Source organism: Carcharodon carcharias, chromosome 21 (genome assembly GCF_017639515.1).
Source record: "Carcharodon carcharias isolate sCarCar2 chromosome 21, sCarCar2.pri, whole genome shotgun sequence".
NCBI lineage: Eukaryota > Metazoa > Chordata > Chondrichthyes > Lamniformes > Lamnidae > Carcharodon > Carcharodon carcharias.
Genome location: NC_054487.1, coordinates 636,072 through 643,057, shown reverse-complemented (window position 1 = coordinate 643,057; position 6,986 = coordinate 636,072). Strand labels below are relative to the sequence as shown.

The 6,986-nt window shown below is 42.2% G+C and overlaps 1 non-coding gene across 1 annotated transcript; it reads right to left on the bottom strand.

Moving 5' to 3' along the window:
- Nucleotides 1-6,660: 6,660 nt before the first annotated feature.
- On the bottom strand, nt 6,661-6,733 carry trnam-cau. Its single transcript has one exon. It is a non-coding gene; the product is annotated as a tRNA-Met (tRNA).
- Between the last annotated feature and the right edge of the window lie 253 nt (nt 6,734-6,986).

Sequence of the window (6,986 nt, the reverse complement as noted above, 5' to 3'; positions counted from 1 at the left end):
GTTGTGTCCAGCCTTTTTAATATCTTTCACACAATTTACACACAAATTAAAATCAGGGATAGGCCACTCGGCCCCTTCAAACCTTCTCCACCATTCAATAAGACCATGTTGATGTGATTGTAACCTCGAGTCCACATTCGCAGCCAGCTCAGATAACCTTTCACCCCCTTGATTATCGAGAATTAATCTACCTCTGTCTTTAAAATATTCAGCGACTCTGCTTCCACTGCTTTTTGGGGTAGCTTCACGACCATTTGAGAGAAAAAAATTCTCCTCATCTCTGCCTTAAATGGGCGGCCCTGTCTTTTTAAACAGTGACCCCTAGTTCTCGATTCTCCCACAAGAGGAAACACCCTCTCCACATCCACCCTGTCAAGACCCCTCAGGACCATATATGTTTCAATCAAGTCACCTCTTACTCTTCTAAACTCCAGCAGACACAAGCCTGACCTTTCCAACATTTCCTCATAAGACAACCCGACTATTACGGATATTAGTCTAATGAACTTTCTCTGAACTGCTTCCATTGCATTTACATCCTTCCTTAAACAAGGAGACCAATACTGTACACAATACTCCCAATGTGATCTCACCAATGACATGTATAACTGAAGTATAACCTCCCTACTTAGATTCAATTTCCCTTACAATAAACAATAACACTCCAATAGCTTTTCTAACCACTTGCTGCATCTGCACACTAACCTGTTGCAATTCCTGCTCTAGGACACCCAGATCCTTTACATCTCTGAGCTCTGTAATCTCTCACCATTTAGATAAGAAGCTTTTTTCTTTCTTCCTGCCAAAATGGACAATTTCACATTTTCCCACATTGCCATTTGCGAAATATTTGCCCACTCACTTAACCTATCTGTATCCCTTTCTAGCCTCTTTATATCATATTTGCAACTTATTTTCCTACCTATATTTGTGTCATCAACAAATTTAGTAACCACACCTTGGTCCCTTCAAACACGACATTTATACAAATTGTAAAAAATTGAGGCCCCAGCACTGATCCCTGTGGCACACCAGTTGTCGCATCCTGCCAGCCAGAAAATGACACATTTATGCCTGTTAGCTCACCAATCTTCTATCCACACCAATATGTTACCCCCTGCACCATGAGCTTTTACTTTCCGCAATAACCTTTGATGTGGCACCTTATCAAATGCCTCCTGGAAATCTAAGTACAGCACATCCACAAGTTCCCCATTATACACAGCACCTGATTTGCCTTTAACAAAACCATGATGACTCTGCCAGAATACCTTGAATTTTTCTTAGTGTCTTGTTATAACATGATTCAGATTTGCATCTTAACATTTTCCCCATGACAGATTTTAAGCTAACTGGCCAGTAGTTTTCATTTTTCTGTCTCCCTCCCTCCCTGAATAAAAGCATTACATTTGTTATCTTTCCAATCTCAGGGAGCCTTCCCTGAATCTACAGAATCTTGGAAAATTAATACCCACTCAACAACTATTTCACTAACCACTTCTTTAAAGACCCTAGGATCATGTCCATTGGGATGTGGGGAATTGTGAGACTGCAGCTCCAGCAATTTTCTTAGAACCATTTCCCTGGTGATTATAACTATCTTGAGTCCCTTCCTCCTTTCCATTTACCAATTTACAGCTATTTCTGGGATGTCACTTGAATCCACTAAACTGAAAGGCACCCGGCTGGGATGTTAAACTGTGACGTCATGCGGCAGCACTTTGGGTCTTTGTTTTGAAGAAATGGAATTCGGCTGTTCTCATTAGGAATGCTGGAGACAGACTGATCAACAATGTCAGCATCAAATGGCACAGCTCAGTAAGAGGACTTTCCACCCATCGTGTCTATGTTCACTTTTTTCCCCAAAGAGCTAACAGATCGATCTTGCTTCCTTCTCTCTTTCCACAGGTTATTAACTTTGAAGTTCTGTTTCTTAATTTGGTGCCTTGTTCCTCATACTTACTGTGCAGAACTTCTTTCCTGTCCTGTCCATGTCATTGGTACCTACATGTACCATGATAACTGAATCCACCCCCTCCCAATGCAAGTTCCTCTCCATCCCTGAGCACATGTCCCAATCCCTGGTAAGAGGACCTTCACTCACCGATTCATTGTCATAAGCTTTTTTACAAAGAGCTTTCTAATTCGTCCTAGTGCCCTCTCTCTCTCCAGAACCCTGATTTTCCCTGTCTCAAGCCATTGTGCAATTCCTTTTTTGAAAACTTTGAGTTAAGAAAAACAATATTGAAAGATAATCAAGAGCTTCTGCAGTGTCTAGTCTGCTAAATTCTGAAGTTTTAATAAAGTTGCCCTAACACAATGACATGAGGAATTGGACTGAGGATTCTTATACTGTTTCTGAACCAAAACAATGTCCTTAATCCATAGATATTTGATTTAAATTTTTAAACAGTTTGTTCTGATCAAGCATCTCGTCATTTCTCTCAGCCGATACATAGATTCTAATTCCTCTTGTTGTACGATCTGTTACAGAGGCTGCTATAGAAAAAAGGGAAAGGTTTGTTACAGCAATAACAGCCCTGGTTAAATCATACCTGGAGGACTGTGTATAGTTCTGGGAACGGCACCTTATAAAGGATCAATATTTGCCTTGAAAGTTTCAGAGGAGCTGCATTGATGAGGTTGGTGGCTTTTGGAAATTGGAAGCTGTACATCCGCAGCTTGTGGCAATATTTCACCTCACTGTTCACTTCATGTTCATATCTAACATAATTGATGCTGTTATTGGCTGAACAAGTCTTCTGTGTTTGAATTAAACATACTATTATTCGGCACTCCCACTCCTGCCGCCCGGGTTTGGCCCTCCTCAGGGAATGTTGTTTTCTTGTTGCTGTGTGAACTGTCACAATGAACTGTTCCCGGAGTCTCTTTTCCCTGGGATCTACAAAACCCATCACTTCTCTTTTTCTTTCATTCTCACTCTTCCATTCCCAGTTTGAGTCGGTTCTCCTTTCAGACTCTTCAACAAATCCATCTGGGCGGGCAAGTGGCAGCTGAAATTTAATGTAGGGAAGTGTGAAGTGATTGATTTTAGCCGGAAGGATGGGGAGAGACAACATTAATTAAAGTGGCAAAGCAAAATTCTGCAGATGCTGGAAACCTGAAATAAAAACAGAAAATGCTGGAAAAGCTCAGGAGGTCTGGCAGTATATATGGAGGAAGAAACAGAGTTAATGTTTCAAATCCGGTATGACTCTTCTTCAAAGAAGCATTATCTCTCTTCCTTTCTCCACAGATGCTGCCAGACCCAGAAAGATTTTCCAGCATTTCCTGTTTTCAAATGAAATGTACATCAGCACTTTGCAGCCTCTCACTGCCCTTCTCTTTCTGCCTCGGTGTTTGTTCCCGACCTGTTGTAAACATGACACTTCCAGCTTTGAGGCAAAACTACAACTCTCAGTCCTCGCAGATTTTGATAGATATGTTTTCGATCAGGAAGTCATTCATGTTTGTTTTTACATGAGCAATAACTTTTCATTTCCTGAATTGGAACTGAACACCGGTCACAGTGGTGGGAGAGCAGAGTCTAAACCATTGGAGCTGCACCAGGGAGCTGCTTCCGAGTATTTTAGCCTGGCTTATCCATGATACCCCTGCCTTTTATTTTACTTTCAAACTTTTATTATCAGAGGCAAGTTTCCCCTACAAAATGGCAGCTTTAGATTGAACACAAGTGTCTTTTTCAGCCAATGAAAATAACAGCTGACATGAGTTGGAGCATGAAACTGATAGTGAGGTGCAATAAAACCAAAAATAGCTGGAAAGGCTCAGCAGGTCTGACAGCATCTGTGGAGCATCAGAACTAAAGACAAATAGAAATGAGGTGAAATATAAGCTGCTTGAGGGGGGTGGGACACGTAGAACTGGATGGAGGGCCGGTGATAGGTGGAGGCAAAGAAGAGATTGCCAAAGATGTCATGGACAAAAGGACAAAGGGATTTTGACGGTGGTGATATTCACTGAAGAATGTGCTAATTAAGGGTAGAAAGCAGGGCAAGCAATGACAGATGACACTAGTGGGGGTGGGGTAGGGGGAAGGGATCGAAATGGGCTAAAAGGTGGAGGTGAAATAATCCCACAAGCTGCTCTTGTGTAGCTTTCAAATCAGTTGATGTGCTGCTTTCAAGCAGCAGTTGTGATTGGTTGATCAGGAGCAATTTCTGTGCCAGTGTCAATCGTGGGCAGTAAAATCTGCCACATTAACTCCCATATTTTGGCTTTCATCAATATCTCTTTCGTCCGTGCTGTACATCCTATCACATCCCTTCTCTTCTGCTTTCACTCCCTCACTCGACCTCTGTGTTTGAGCTCGGCCTGTTCGACATGTGACATTTCCAGCTCTGATGTGAAACATCTCCTATCACTCCATTGATTCTGGTAGAGCCGTTCTGTATTTTCTGTTCACAGTCAATAATTAAATCACTTTCGTTCGAACAATTTCACAAAACCATCATTCTCTGACTGGAAACAATAGTTGGCCACAGCAGTAAAACCACCGAATCCCTAACCATGAGACCATCAGTGAAGCTGTCAACAACCTTAGTGGCTACTTTGGCCTATTTTTCCATTTTCACCAGAGACAAGTTTCTCCGACAGAGAGGTGTGTTTAGGTAAAACACAAACAGCTTCTTCAGCCAATGACAACAACAATGTCATTTTAAGTTGACTGGCTGGTAAGTGCTTTGTGTTCGGCACAGTGTGTAAATAACCAGCTTAGGGCACGGGAGTTAAGGTAGATCTATAAATAAATTAACTAAAACTTTAAAAATCAAATAAAATAATTAAAATAAACACCTGAAACATATTACTGTATGGTTAATAAACGTATAAATATTTAATAAGCACAGTAAATTGTACCATACATAGAAATTACTCTAAGTTGATAAAGAAAGTAATTAAATTAAGTTAACTAAATAACATAAGTAACATTGGAAGACAGATGTAATTGCAGTTGTGGAATGTGGGGCACCAAGGCAATCCAGGGGAAACTGGTCTGCAGAAAGTGTAAACAGCTGGAGGAATTCCGATCAGGGTTATTGATTTGGAAGCCAAACTGTAGACACTGCGCAACTATAAGGGATGTGGAAAAATATCTGTGCACTTCATTCCATATGACAGTCACGCCTTTAAAAATAGTGTCGCCTGTTTTGGTCAGCAGTGAGGGACAGAGGGATGCGACTGAGAGTGGGGACCAAGCAGAGAGTAGTGGAGGAGCCTCAGACCTTGCAATTGTCAAACAGGTTTGAGGTGCTCACAAACTGTGTGGGTGGAAATATAAAATGCAAGGTGGATGCGGAGGCTGGCTTGACACCATGGTACAGGGAGCTGTTCAACTTGGGGGGGGGGGGGGGAGGGAGCAAATAGGAATGCAATGGCAGTAGGGGACAGTATGGTGAAGGTCATAGACACTCTTCTCTGCAATGAAGAGCGAGAGTCCAGAAGGCTGTGTTGCGTGCCTGGTGCCAGGGTTTGGGACATGTGCTCAGGGATGGAGAAGAACTTGCATTGGGAGGGTGTGGATTCGGTTATCATGGTACATGTAGGTACCAATGACATGGACAGGACAGGAAAGAAGTTCTGCGAAGTAAGTATGAGGAACGAGGCACCAAATTAAGAAACAGAACCTCAAAGTTAATAACCTGTGGCAAGAGAGAAGGAAATAAAATGGATCTGTTAGCTCTTTGGGGAAAATAGTGGACATAGACACGATGGGTGGAAGATCCTCTTACTGAGCTGTGCCATTTGATGCTGACATTGTTGATCAGTCTGTCTCCAGCATTCCTAATGAGAACAGCCGAATTCCATTTCTTCAAAACTAAGACCCAAAGTGCTGCTGCATGACGTCACCACTTAACATTCCAGACAGCTCCATTGGGATCTTTACAGTGCAGGGTTTGTGCAGAACAGTGGGGGTCACTGACTATTATAATCAATGACTATAATATCTTACAGCCATGTGACTCCTATACTTCCCAAGTTTTGAATGATATTCTGAAAAATGCACGGTTGTGCAGGAAGAGAGAAAGATGGGGCCGGATCACATCAAGATAGTTTGTACGTGTGTGAAGTGTTGCTGACGTGCTGTCATCTGATGATTCTAACGTTGGATCAATTTTTCTGCCCCATAGCGAAGGTTTTCAGCCACATTATACTTCCACAAAACAAGGTTCTGAAGTGCAATAACACTGCACAGTTTGACATTCTAGGTCGTTATGCAATGAGCTGCGCTTTGTTTTTGTAGTCTCGTGATTATCACACTTGCTTTACACGCCTAAAATTCCCTGATTCGAAACTCACTGCCCAACAGTAGAACTGGCAACATTTCCAGTGAATTTCTGAATGTTCTTGGCGCTATCAACAACCAAGATCCATGTGACAATGAATGTGGATGAGGTGAGGGGAGGGAGGAGAGAAAGCATTGAGTACTATTGAACCACCAATATTTCAGTTAACAGCCGAATGCAGCGACCAACTGTGTGACGGAACTTCTGCATTCCTTGTGCAAACACGCCAAAGTCTCTTTGAACACCAGAAAACAACTTTCTCATTTTTAGAAAAATGTAGCACTCTTTTGTTTCAAACTATTTTTGCGACTAAGAGAGGAACATTAGACTCCCTTTAGGAAGGAACCTTAGCCACAGGCTACAGCGAGAGTTGAACTCACGACCCCTGGTTGATGAGACTAGTGCTCTGACCACTGAGCTATGGAGCCATTTATCAAGCATAGACTACAGAAAGTCGACCATAATCAATGGACCGAGGAACAAGCCAAAGTTCCAGCTGGATGACATTTGATCGACCTGGAAATGCCTGAGAGGGAGAACAGGAAGTTAAAAGATGTGACATGAAAGTGGTAGAATTTGATGTGTGTCAGTTACTTTCAGTGATGAATTTCTGCCGTGTGCCACCTTGTCAGTTTCACAGGAACCGCAGGGATGAGGTTGGTGGCACCTGGTTAAAATGAG